The following is a 13,024-nucleotide window of genomic DNA, read 5'->3' as shown; positions in this document are numbered from 1 at the left end:
TTGTGCAAATGATTAGAGGATGGATTAGGATGGTTTAGGATTAGCTTAGGGATAGGCAAGTGGATGGCATTTAACGAGGGTGGGTGAAGTAGGAGATATTTGTTAACTTTGGCTTGGGTTAGTAAGTCTTAACCCATTTTTAGGGAATGTGACAAGGTTAGGAGGGGATTAGGATTAAGTTTAAAGACATCTTCTAGAAGAGTCTAGACTTTAGATGAGGATAAAGACTTTCTAGAATAGTCTAGAACTTCCTAGGATGAGGATGAAGACTTTCTAGAAGAGTCTAGAACTTCTTAGAATGAGGATAAATTAGATTTTTAGGAAATAAATACAGTTTTATTTATTTCAAGGGTTTGGGTTGAGGAGATATTTATTAAAACTTTTTTAATAAACATGAGGATTAATATTTAATCTTAATAAAATATTTTGAGTTGGGATTAGGGGTAGGAAATGATGGGATTAGCCTTTAATCAAAATTAAAGAAGGATTAGAAGATTTTGGAAGAGGTTGGTGGTCTTAAGGAAATTGGCCAAGTTTTGGGCAAAAATTTTTTTTTATTTTAATTTTGGGTTTTTTGGTCAATTTATTAATTAAATAATTAATAAATAAGGAAATAATGTTTAAATAGATTTAAACATTTTTGGGAGGGATTCCTTAATTAAATATTTTTAATTAAGATAAAGGGATTTAATGGTGTAAAAATAAATAAATTAATTAAATAATTAATAAATAAATTAATTAATTAAATAATTAATAAATAAATAAATGATGATGTCATTAGGAATTTTTCAAAAAATAAAAATACTTTATTTTCTAAAGGTTTTTAGGTGTCTACAGTTAAGAGTCATAGAATGGAAGTTTCAAATTATTTTAGTTCTTTAGATCTTGACAAGTTGGTAGATTGGATTAATGAACTCAAGTTTTATTTTGAGCTTTAAAATATTGTGGATCTGGAGATAATTAGGTTAACACAAACTAAGATGAAATGTCACGTTGCCTTGTGGTGGAAAGAATTGCAGAAGTATAGAAAAGATAATAATGAACCTAATATTAGTAGATGGAAAGTCATGGTTTTAAGATTGATAGCTAAATTCATCCCTAAGGACTTTGAACTTGAATTGTTTGAAAAATTGCAAAACCTAAAGTATAAAGATATGTCCATGAAGACTTATACTAACAAAGTTTATAAAATAAAAATAGATCTAGATATCATGAATTTGTTAAAGAAATGGTTGCAAGGTATGTTAATAGCTTGAAATTCAATGTTTAGGATTATTTGTGTATGTTGAAACTTAGTTCAATTGAAGATTCTTATCAGTATGCATTGAATGTTGAACAAAATATAGGAAGAAACCAAGGAAAACCCATGACTAAGGTTGATAAGGGTAAGAAAGTTGTTCCTTATAAGAAATTTATTTTCAAAGTTACTTGTTTTAAAAGTGGTAAGGATGGACATAGTGATTTTTAAATTCCTAATTTGAAAGTTGACAAAAAAAAAATTGGTGGCATTGGATAAAAAAAATAGAATGTCTTGATATTGATTTGGATTCACTATAGTTGGAGAATCTCTTTTGATGAGAAGAATCATGTTGGTCAAACATGATTTAAAGAGGTAAATTTTGTAAAGATATTATGGATGGAGGTAGTACTAATAATCTTATTTCTAAATTTGTTTTGAAAAGATTGAAACATCCCACTTGTTATGGTATTGTTGGTTTCAAGATTATCATTGGGTACAGGTTAGAGAACAATACTTGGTTTATTTCAGTATTGAGTTTTTAACAATGATTTTTTATGTGATGTAGTAGACATGAGTTCTTGTCATATATTACTTGGAAGACATTGGCAATTTTGTAGAGGAGCTATACATAATTACAAAAATATTTTTAATTTTTTTGGATCAATAAAAGGAAAATGCTTATATTTTATTAATATTAGAATTTATGTACAAAACCCTGTTCAGGTGCAGGCACCAGGGCAAAATGAATAGGGTTAAGAAAACCCCCAATATTTAATAGGATCAAAGTCCTGTATACTTACATATGCCCTTTAGGGACTTCAAAGAGGGTATTCCCTCAAATATTAAAAAAAAGAGGATAATCAATCATAGTTACAATCTTATTACAAAGAAAGAGCTCAAAATATTAACTTTTTTTAATTACATAAGAAAGATGCCTTGAAAAGATACAATGAGTAAGGAGAAAGCAGAGGAAGGAGACAAGGGCCAAAGACTCTAGAAAAATGAAGAACCTACAAAATAGAGGTCTGAAAACTTGCAAGGATAGACAAAGCATCGATCTAAAACCAAAAACCATTGTAAGAAACCTTTAAAAAAATCATGGAAAACTCAATGGTAAGGGGTAACCAAATTGTAGTATGAGAAATAATATTGCTATAGTTGAAAAAGATGGTAATCCATTTGTTCTGATTCCTTTGAAACATGAGGAAGTTGTCAAAGCAAGAAGCTAATTATTTTCAATACTTTCAGTTTGAAGATAGAAAAACCAATGGTGAAGGTTACTACTAATCCTATGATTAAGAGAAGAGGTAAAACAAGTAAATCTTTTAAACATATAAATGCATGTAGTGGGTATGATTGATTTGATCTTATTATTTTTAGAAACAATAGTAGATTTGAGATTTTTGTTGGCATATTTGGTTGCAATAGTGAGTTTGAACAAAATTCTATGTTGATTGATGACTAAGATTTGTGGATAAAAAATGAGTATGGGGTTTATGATGTAAATTCTCTCTAATGTTGATAAGTCCTTATCTTGGGTGTTTGATGCAGGAGTTGTTGGAAATTTTAATTGTGAAACAAGATACTAAGAGGGGGAGTGAATAAGGATCTACACAACTTTTTTCCCTTAAAACAATTTTATTTTATTCACCACATTTTCCATCTCATATCTCATTCATGCATAATATAACTTGTAAAATCAAATTTTATAACATGTATATCTAACTATCATTCACATGCATGAAATGTAAACACATTACACAAAGATTTGGTTACCCAGAAGCCCTCCAAGGTGAAGGTAAAACTGGGCCAGGGATGACACCCACAAATCTTTACTACTCTAGTTATAAAATTAACCTTCTAGGGTTACAATTTTTATCACTTTTGATGACCTACCATGTGAGGGGTCTTCTCTATTAAATGTTGTTAACACTTTTAGGTCTTACCTTGTGAGAGGATTTTACACTTTCAATAAAGTAAGGACTCACTTAAGAGATTCAAAAAGGTCTATTAAAACCACTCTATTAAGAGATTATCCCTGACTCAGCTATGATTCTGTACATGATCCTTTAGTGATCTCATCTCTTCAATTCTAATCTAATCTTTAGTCTGATATATCTTTTCTCTCTCCTTAAGTGCATGATAAGGTCACTATCTCTGTTCTGCAATATCAAAAATTAGCTCTTTTACCTTCTTCACAATGTTCACACTTTCACACTTTGTTCTACTCTCTAATTGCAGACATATCTTTGTCTCTTCTCTCTCTATTCTAAAATTAGGGTTTAGATCTGTTTATTTAAAGATTTCTAAAGAGTTTTCTAGATGCTTCCCCATTCACCTCTTTATCTATTTGGTTGTTCACCACTCATAGGGATCTATGGTCCATGTCATAAACCCATAATAGCCTTTCTAACAACCTCTAAAAATATTAAATGTCACATCTATGTTGGATTGAAATGATTTAACTCAAATTTTGTATCATTTTTGACTTGAATGTAAAAATTTTGTTGCTTGGTACTTATAGTCTTTAATGCTCCATCACTAATGTTCTTATTGTTCTTGATTAGTCTGAACTATACTTACCACCTTCCATATGACTCGACATCAATGTGATCTATCTAATCAAAATTCACTAGGATCAAATTATACTAAAAATTCTTGGAAACCAAAGACTTGCTCAGCTCCTATAGATCTCGACATATACATGTTTATTTACAAGTCTTCATATGACTTGACCTATATAGAGTAGCTTGGTTGCAATGATGATTGACTAACTTTTCCTTATAAATGACTAATTGTTTGAAACTAATAGACAACAAGATTTAGAGATACCAATAGGAGTATCCTTGGGCTATTGGAAATCTTGCATCACCAAAAAAGATATTAGGTATTTTCTATTTTATATATATTTGTCTGATAGTTTGATTTGGAAAACACTTGTTTTTCTTTTCCACATTCTATGACCTTTGATTTATATTTTGGAAATATCATAGATAATTGTCCTAAGTGTGCATAATTCAATGTGATAAATATCATACATTATGATTTATCTTCTTGGGTGTTAATTTCTTATGTTTTTCTATATATAATGCTTGGTATTCAATTTGGTGAGGTTCTATATTTTAGAGTTATTTTGCACAAGCTTGGATCTAGGTAGTTGGATAATGTTTGGGCATATACCCAAGGCCACATAATGTCATCACATGTATTATGTATTTAGTTATTAATTATTTGATGGATAGTCTTATATTATAATATTTTTTTTGATTAGTGGGGATTGTGAACTCTAGCTGACTTGTATAGTCTGATGGCTATATGTCTAGTTTCCTTGATTCTTAAAACTCAATAATAATCATTGACATTGGTCAAGAAGGAGCTACTTGAGGAATCTTTTAATAGCAAGTTTGGTGTGTAATCTAGAATGTATTTGGTCCTAACTAGGAAGGTCTTAGATCCTAAAATATTTCTTATCATTTTGTAATGTGATTTATCTTATTAATCAACATTTAGTGTTGCATATGAGGATCTCTTGTTTATAAGTGTGTTATATGAAATTGTATCTAGTTATTTCTTTTATATTGTATCTTCTAGGGGATTTGTAATCTCTTTTTGAGGTACATGTGTTGTGTAATTATAAATCATGAAAAATCTATCCCTTTAGGGAATATACAGTTGTCACAATCTACAGAAAACAAAGTATTCTAACTATATATAAAATCCTGAATATTTCTCTTTATAGTCTCTCGAATAGATGACTCATACCCACTTTTACATTACCCATGGGTGGAGAGTAAAACATTTGAGCATTGAGAAATAGGGACTTTATCCATACCAAAATTCTTCATGACTTTCTTCAAATGGGAGGAATTTCTACCTCCACTGACAAAATGAGACATAGTAGGGAATTCTCCCCCTTTCCCTTGGCTGATAAATATGAAGAAACCCCCAACTTATCTTTCCACTTGACATCATTGATAGGGCTCAACTAACATGCAAAAAAATCACTAATGTGGTAAAGATCGAGTTTCCTTTTTCTGACACAATATTTCAATGTGAGTTAGTATAATCTATTAAGGGTTCTTGTGTTTTCCTAATGAAAATAAAAATTGTCATTAAATGGAGTATAATATGGATTGGTGGAAAAATCTTCACAATTTTTATGTCCAATTTGTTTGATTCTAATGCTAAACATATAATTAGGTACTTTTTAAATATTAAAATGGGAGTTTTTGGGCTTCATAATGACAATGATTACACCCTCATGTTTGAATGATAAACATGGGTTTTTAGCTTGATGGTTAAAGTTCCATGATACAACTTTAGATGAGAACAAATAAAAAGGAAGAGAAATAAATTTATCATACCTAAAGTGATTGAGTATAACAAAATGGTAACTAAATGCAATATATAAAATTGACCATCTAAAATTACTTACCTGATGATGACATCTTATGAATCCATATTTTTACACATGATAATATTTTTTCATACCTTGATTCAATAATTCATTTTAGTTTATACATCTCCCCTTTCCTAATAGAAATCTCTAGGTTGTTCTATGCACTAGATTCCTATCCCTATAATTTTTATTCCCCACCACCAAAGTATCAAACATGTATTTACATTTATCTCCTCCAAGATTTGAATCTCAACACCATATACATTGAGGACATCCTCATCCTATCCTTTAATAAATTCCATGTTCACTTTGAGGCCCGAATGAGGCATCTCATATATCTAAGGGAGATGACTTAGAAAAACTCACAACAAACTACCTTGTTCTCTTGAAATTTATATAAAAAACATGTTCAATCCTTTTTTGGTCACCTCCATGTTGTAGAGAATGACAACGAAAAGAAAAACTAGACTATTAATATACTACTTGTAAAAAATAAAATTCATAAATGAGGCAATAACATGACTCTTCATAATGAAAGATGAATATATCAATAAGACATTTCACATTATCAAGTTGATCATTTTCTATAATGATTTAAAATTAACCTTCATTGCATTTTGATATCTCATGGGATTATATCATTAATCTCCCATCTTATTATGTTATTGTTAGAGTGAGTTTTTTATTGCACCAAAAGACTAATCTATTAGTACTTGATACAATGATTCAACTTATGGTATAAATGAGGAAGCTAGGCCCTTGTGATGAATCTTGAGGGGAGGTGATCATTTTTCTAGCCTTGAGGTTATCCAAGGGTCCGAGGATTCAAACTTGTGACCAAGATCTAATAGCACTTATTAAAGTGGGGTTTCTATTGTACCATAAGATCAATCTTTTAGTGCTTGATATAACCATTCAACTTATAGTACACAAGAAGTGATTACTCCCTCATCACAAATCTTGAGGGGATTGCTCAATATTTAGCTAATAGTTATGTCATGATACTCCTAAGTTATCCAATTGGTTGACAACTAAGTTTCTTCCAAGTAAACATGAATGATATTATATAGTCTTAAAATGAATCATGCATAATGACACTAACAAAAGAAATAAAATTAATGGTCCAACTAGGGGTTTGTTTCCCTTTTAGGTAGTTAGTTAGTTATATTTAGTGAATCATATTCCATCCCAACCTTTTCAAATGTTCCATGATGACTATTTTAAGGATAATTTAGGTTCTAGAATCCTTAACATAATTTTTTTTTCTAAGGATCCATTAATTTGACATTAATTTGTATTCAATTTGAGTTAATAGTGGAGAAAGGACAATTAATGTCTTAGGTTAATTAGGCTCATAAACATTGTTATGCACACATAACCCAAGGACTAAATGCAAGGTGTAGATAAATTGAATAAAATGCATAAAATTAGATACTAGTTTTAAATTAGCATATTCATACCATAAAAATTAATTAATAATGCTTAGATTTATATGTCTAATGCTTGTAGGTGAATAGTTAGATATAGTGAAATCAACAAGCTATAGAATATAAAGCTGTTCTAAATAGTGTGAACTAAAATAAAATATTTCCTTTAATATATCTCAAGTCAAAAAAAAATAATTGTGGATCAAATTTAACTAGAAAATCATTTTATATCTCGAATATTTACCTATTATAATCTTCAATTTATATATATTCAAATACAGAGAGAACTAGATAGTGATGCCCTTTGTTGTACTCTTAAGCATCCTCTTGTTGAAGATTTAATAGGGGAAGTATGATGCTAAGAGGGGGGTGGGGGTGAATTATGATTTATACAAATTTTCAAAATTCAAACATGAAACATATTTGATGTCTTCATATAAACCCTCATTTGAACCTTAACCTCATATCATTACAATCATATACATCAATATAATATCATATCTAACTTCTAATTGCGTGGATGAGAACTCATTAATACACTGATTTGGTAATGCAAAACCCCTCCAAGGTGAAGGTAAAATTTCAAGGGGGATGTCATCAACAAAATCTTCAATACTATATAAATAAAGTGTGCTTGTTAAGTCTATAATTTTATATCTCCTCTAGCGATTTACCTTGTGAGGGGTATGTCCTATCAAATTCTTGCAAGGTTGTTAAGTCAGGTACCTTAATTAAAGGATTTTTTACATCACAACTAAGTGAATACTCTGTTAGGAGATTTACAAAAGCTTGTTAATGATACCCTATTAAGAGATTTCAACCCTAAAAAACTTGTTAGAATGTTTAGTACTTGATCCTTCAGTATACACTTCAATGTTGACATTAGATCTCCTCCATGCAATATATTATCACCTTACTATGATTTGTCCTCTTTCTCTCTACTTGATATTTGTTACTACACTTCTTGGTTGCTTCTTCCTTTAACAATCTGATTCACCTCAAAAAATTTGTATGCAACCAAACTCTTAATCACTTAAATTCCATATATGCTCACACACACAAATTAGGTTATAGACCCTCCTTAAATAGTTGTTTGGGAAAACCTTCTAGATCCCATCTAATCATATATATTCATTTATTTTTCCATTTAGTCCTTTCAATTTTCTAATTAGTGTATTGTCTCACATAATGATTATTGGTATTCTATTTGACATGTAATCATCTCCTTGATTACCTCCTTGATCTGTAAAACACACTTTTGGCTCGATAAAAATTGTTTATCTAGGATTCTATGTCATTCCAAACAAATATGTAAAATTTTCTTGCTCGAGACTTATACCAAACTAATGTTGGGCATAAATTGTTCCATTATATCATCCCTCAACCTTAACTATTATTGGCATATACTAAATTTATTAGCCTCTATAACACTCAGCTTCTATTATATTCCTTGAAAAACTTGGCAATTACTAGAGTACTTGGCAATCTTTGGCTTTCTCAATAGTAACTACTACTTGGCACATAACTTGAAATATGTATAAGTCTTCAATACATGACTCAGCCTATATAGGATGTCTCATTCATAGTGATGACCAAACAACCCTACCTTGTGAATGACTAAGTATGTGACACTAATAGACAAATCTTCCTTAGGGATCAATAATCTCCCCCTTTGACATTAGTGGAAAAAATACTTTGCGATAATAAAAAATGTTTCATTACCAAATGAAAGCATAAATACTCCCCCTTAGGATATTATCCATACTTTAACTCGGTTAACACTATACTTATTCTGACTCTATTCTTAGTATATACATATTCAAAAGTTTGAAAAACTTCAAAACTCCCCTTTATCATCATCACAATATGCCCTTTATTGTCATTGTATTCATTCTCCCTTATTTTTTCACTCACGGCTATTGGGGTGAAGGGGTCAAATCAAACTTATAAAAAAATAGTTTGTAAATTTGCAAAATATTGCTTAATGTGTTATCCTAGTTAGTCTATAAAGATTCAATAATATGAATCTCAATCTCTAGTTTTGCTACTAGACCCACTAAATTATCATCAATAGAAAGATTTAGATATACCTCAACTAACTCATTTACATTCCTCAAATGCATACGCAATACCACAATATGAGGTGTCATCATGGCTTGTATAGATTTTTAAAAAATTCTTATTTAACTTTATTCTATAGTCAATTCTACGAACCTTCCTTACTGAAAATTAATATTGGATAAGTGAATTGCACCAGAAATGGCATCCATAGTTAGTGCACTAGCACTATATTATAAATTTGCTTCTAACTTCTCCATCCTCTCTCTTATGTCTTTTGTATATGTGGATCTATCAAAAAAATTCTTAAACATTATATGTATATTATGAGAAACTTATTCTAAATTATTCACAAGATTTTACAGCTCTACCTATCTAATATCAATATCTAGTGCAACCTTCTCCATTAATCTCTTCTCAAATTTATTTCTAACCATTGCATTAATCTTTTATTTGCATCTATATCTGGTTAATTTATTCTCTCTACAATCTTAATCAATTTTTTAACAATGGGAGAATTCTCATTCAAATTATCAATAACAAATGAATTAAGGAATATGTCCTTAATGTCATGCAGGACCTATTTTTGTGCTTGTTTCTAGTGATGTTTGTTGGAAGCATGAATGTTGATGATATTCCTATGGGGGAGTATTGTAGAAATATGATTAGATCATTATCATGATGATATGTTACATTCATGACACTATTTTTTGTTGATGTCAACATAGCAATTCTATGTGGTATCTAAGAGAAGAACAACAAAAAGATCAAGCTAGTATGGATAGATAGTTGAGCATTTTCACTAAGAGAGGTTAAAGGGAGATACTAATAAGTATCTAGTATGATAGATAGTTGAGTCTTTGTAACTCTATTGTATATACATTTGCACATATCTCCCCTATACAATGTACATATCATATCATATTAAGCATAATATCATACTAAATTTATATGCATGTCTCTCTCCAAAAATATCTCTTCTCCTTATATATATGTCTCTCTCCCCCTTTTTGACAATAATGCCAAAGATTTATACACAATCTACTTATATAGAGACACCAAAATGTGAGAGAAACTTGGAATGTACCTTAAGAATAAGAGTTAAGGTCTTGTCCCAGTTTTCTTGCAAAATTTTGTAGGTTTGAAGTGTAACTTGGACTTCTATTGAGAGTCCAAAACATGATCCTTCTTATCATGGATACAATGCAGAAGCACATTGCTTATTCAAAAACATTAATCCATGACAACAATTTTTCAATTGTAGATCATATGATTGAACTCTCAGTAGAAGTCCAAGTTGCACTTCAAACCTGCAAAATTTTGCAAGAAAACTGGGACAAGACCTTAACTCTTATTCTTAAGATGCATTCTGAGTTTCTCTCACACTTTGGTGTCTCTATATAAGTAGATTTTGTATAAATCTTTGGCATTATTGTCAAAGAGAGGGAGAGAGACATATATATAAGGAGAAGAGATATTTGTGGAGAGAGACATGTATATACATTCAATATGATATCATGCCTAATATGATATGATATGTACATTGTATGGGGGAGATATGTGCAAATGTAAATATAGTAGAGTTACAAAGACAATTTTTGAAAAATCAAAAAATTAGAATGCTATATCCAACTAGTTTCACACCATATTGTACATAAGTTTTGGCTAATAAGTGTTTTTGTCACTAATGCCAAATGAGGATATTGTTGGCATTAAGTCATGTTTGTTATTAGTGACAACACTTATTCAAATTGTGTATGGTTACTAAGCTCTTCGTTTAGTCTTCGGTGGTTACCAAGTTTCACAATTCACACCGAGCATTCCAATGGTTACCAAGTGAATTCAGGCAGTGTGAAGTCCAATAGTTAAGTGGTTATCGAGCTTCACAGTGTCTATTGAGTCATCAATTCTTGTGATGTGAAGCTAGTGTTAACTGAGTGATGGGATGAGTAGTGTTTATCTAGTGCAGGCATGGTAAACATGGTCTTCAGTTTCTACCGTCAATTTCTACCAAGTGACACAGTATCTATTGAGTCTCCAGTGTACACTGAGTTCAAAGCTACGTTGAGTGATTAGTATGGAATGAGCCTCTACTTCGACCGAATGCAAGATGATTTTGAGTAATGTAGTTGATGCCGAGTATCAAAAATTCACCAAGTCATCTTTCAAAACCCAACTTTCTATATTTGGGTCAACTCAATAATATTGGTGTTATCCTGTGTTTTGGCCAACCTTGTAATTATGATAATTGGGTTGGTATATATGTAATGTATTATATCATACCCAATCAAGATGTAGTAATATTTTGAGAAGAGTGAAAGCGAATCAACAATAGAGTAAAGTGTATAGCAAGGTCAATTCAGGAGTAGTCAAGTTATATCTATCACAAAGAGGTGATTAGCATTTCAAGGATCTTAATCAGCAATTTAGTTGTAAGTTAGATATACTATTTCATCCTAATAGGTGAATTGACTTCAAATCCTTTAATAGGGTAGACTTAACAATCTTTTCTTAAATCTCTTTATCGAGTGCATACTTCATTATATGTTTGTAAAACCTCTAACAAGGTGGGCCTAGCAGTCCTAATTGCTCCTAATAGGGAAGATTATCAGAAGTGATCATTGTAAGCCTTAACAAACCAACTTTATACTACAATATTGAAGTTTTGTGGGTATCATCCCCACCCTAGTTTTACTTTCTATTTGGAAGGTTTTTGGGTCACTAGATATTGTGTTCAAAGTATTTTGTGCTTTTAGTTTCTCATGCATGCACTAGATTAGATCTATTAATGGTGAATGGATTATGTTATTAAGTGTTGAATTTGTTCAAAAGTTTTGAGGTTACTAATTCACCCATCCCCTCTCACTAACCTAGATAATCTTGATTGTGTCCAACAATAGTTGGATATAATTGTCTAATTGTGTGTTGTCTTTGATGTTACACAAATGTCATATCAGTTGGCAGTCAGTATCTACCAAGCTTAGTTGGTCAGCAAAGCAATTTCTATGTCTATCAAGCATTCCTAGAAATTACTCTATGGAGATAGTATCTACCAAGATCACACACGAATTGAAGGTAAATGTGGTAGAAAGTAGTGTTAACCAAGCTCTCATGGTTAACAATGAAAAGTTAGTGTTTACCGAGTTCACTCAGTATTGATTCTATCCAACTAAGGTAATGATTATTGGTAATTGTAAGTTGCAAATGAGCTGACTTGATAATTTGAATGGTATATATGAAAGGTCAAATTGAGAATTCTAAAGTGTAATGAGTGAGCATGCAAGTGTATTGATTGTTTGAAGAGGAAAGTGTGAGCGAACTTTGAAGGATGTTCAGATATGCTTAAGGAGAAGAAAAGTTTTATTTGATCAGGAAGGATCTAGTGAAGCAGAACAGAGATTTGTAATCAAAAATTTAGTTGCATCTCATTCAAGTCATTTCATTGTTACTTTTTCACCATTGTAGTAGTGATTCCTAAATCTCTTAATAGAGTTGGTCTAACAACCATTTGTAAATCCTCTAACAAGGTGATAGTTCCATTGCATTGTTCAAAAGACCTCTTGCAAGGCCACTCCTAACGGGGTGATTAAATCCTCTAACAAGGTCACACCTAACAGTGTTTTGTAACCTTTAACCAGGTTGGCTCCTAACAAGGCTCACTTCAGAAGAGTGAAAATTAGTAGCTAGTTACTTGGTGATTTTTTCCCATATTGGGTTTCCACATTAATTCTAGTGTCTCATGTGTTCATTTTATTTCTTTTATGTTTGCATGTTAATCACTGTGAATGTTTAAGGATCAATAATAAGTTTAACATACACTACATCTACCAAGTTACAACAAATTTTGTATGTTTACCGAGTGTCAATAGTAACTAGTTTTATCAAACATCTAAGGGATTT

The sequence above is a fragment of the Cupressus sempervirens genome, chromosome 6 (assembly GCF_028749045.1).
Source record: "Cupressus sempervirens isolate cs-2001-9-10 chromosome 6, ASM2874904v1, whole genome shotgun sequence".
In the NCBI taxonomy this organism is placed as follows: domain Eukaryota; kingdom Viridiplantae; phylum Streptophyta; class Pinopsida; order Cupressales; family Cupressaceae; genus Cupressus; species Cupressus sempervirens.
Note: the sequence above shows the minus strand (reverse complement) of the source record.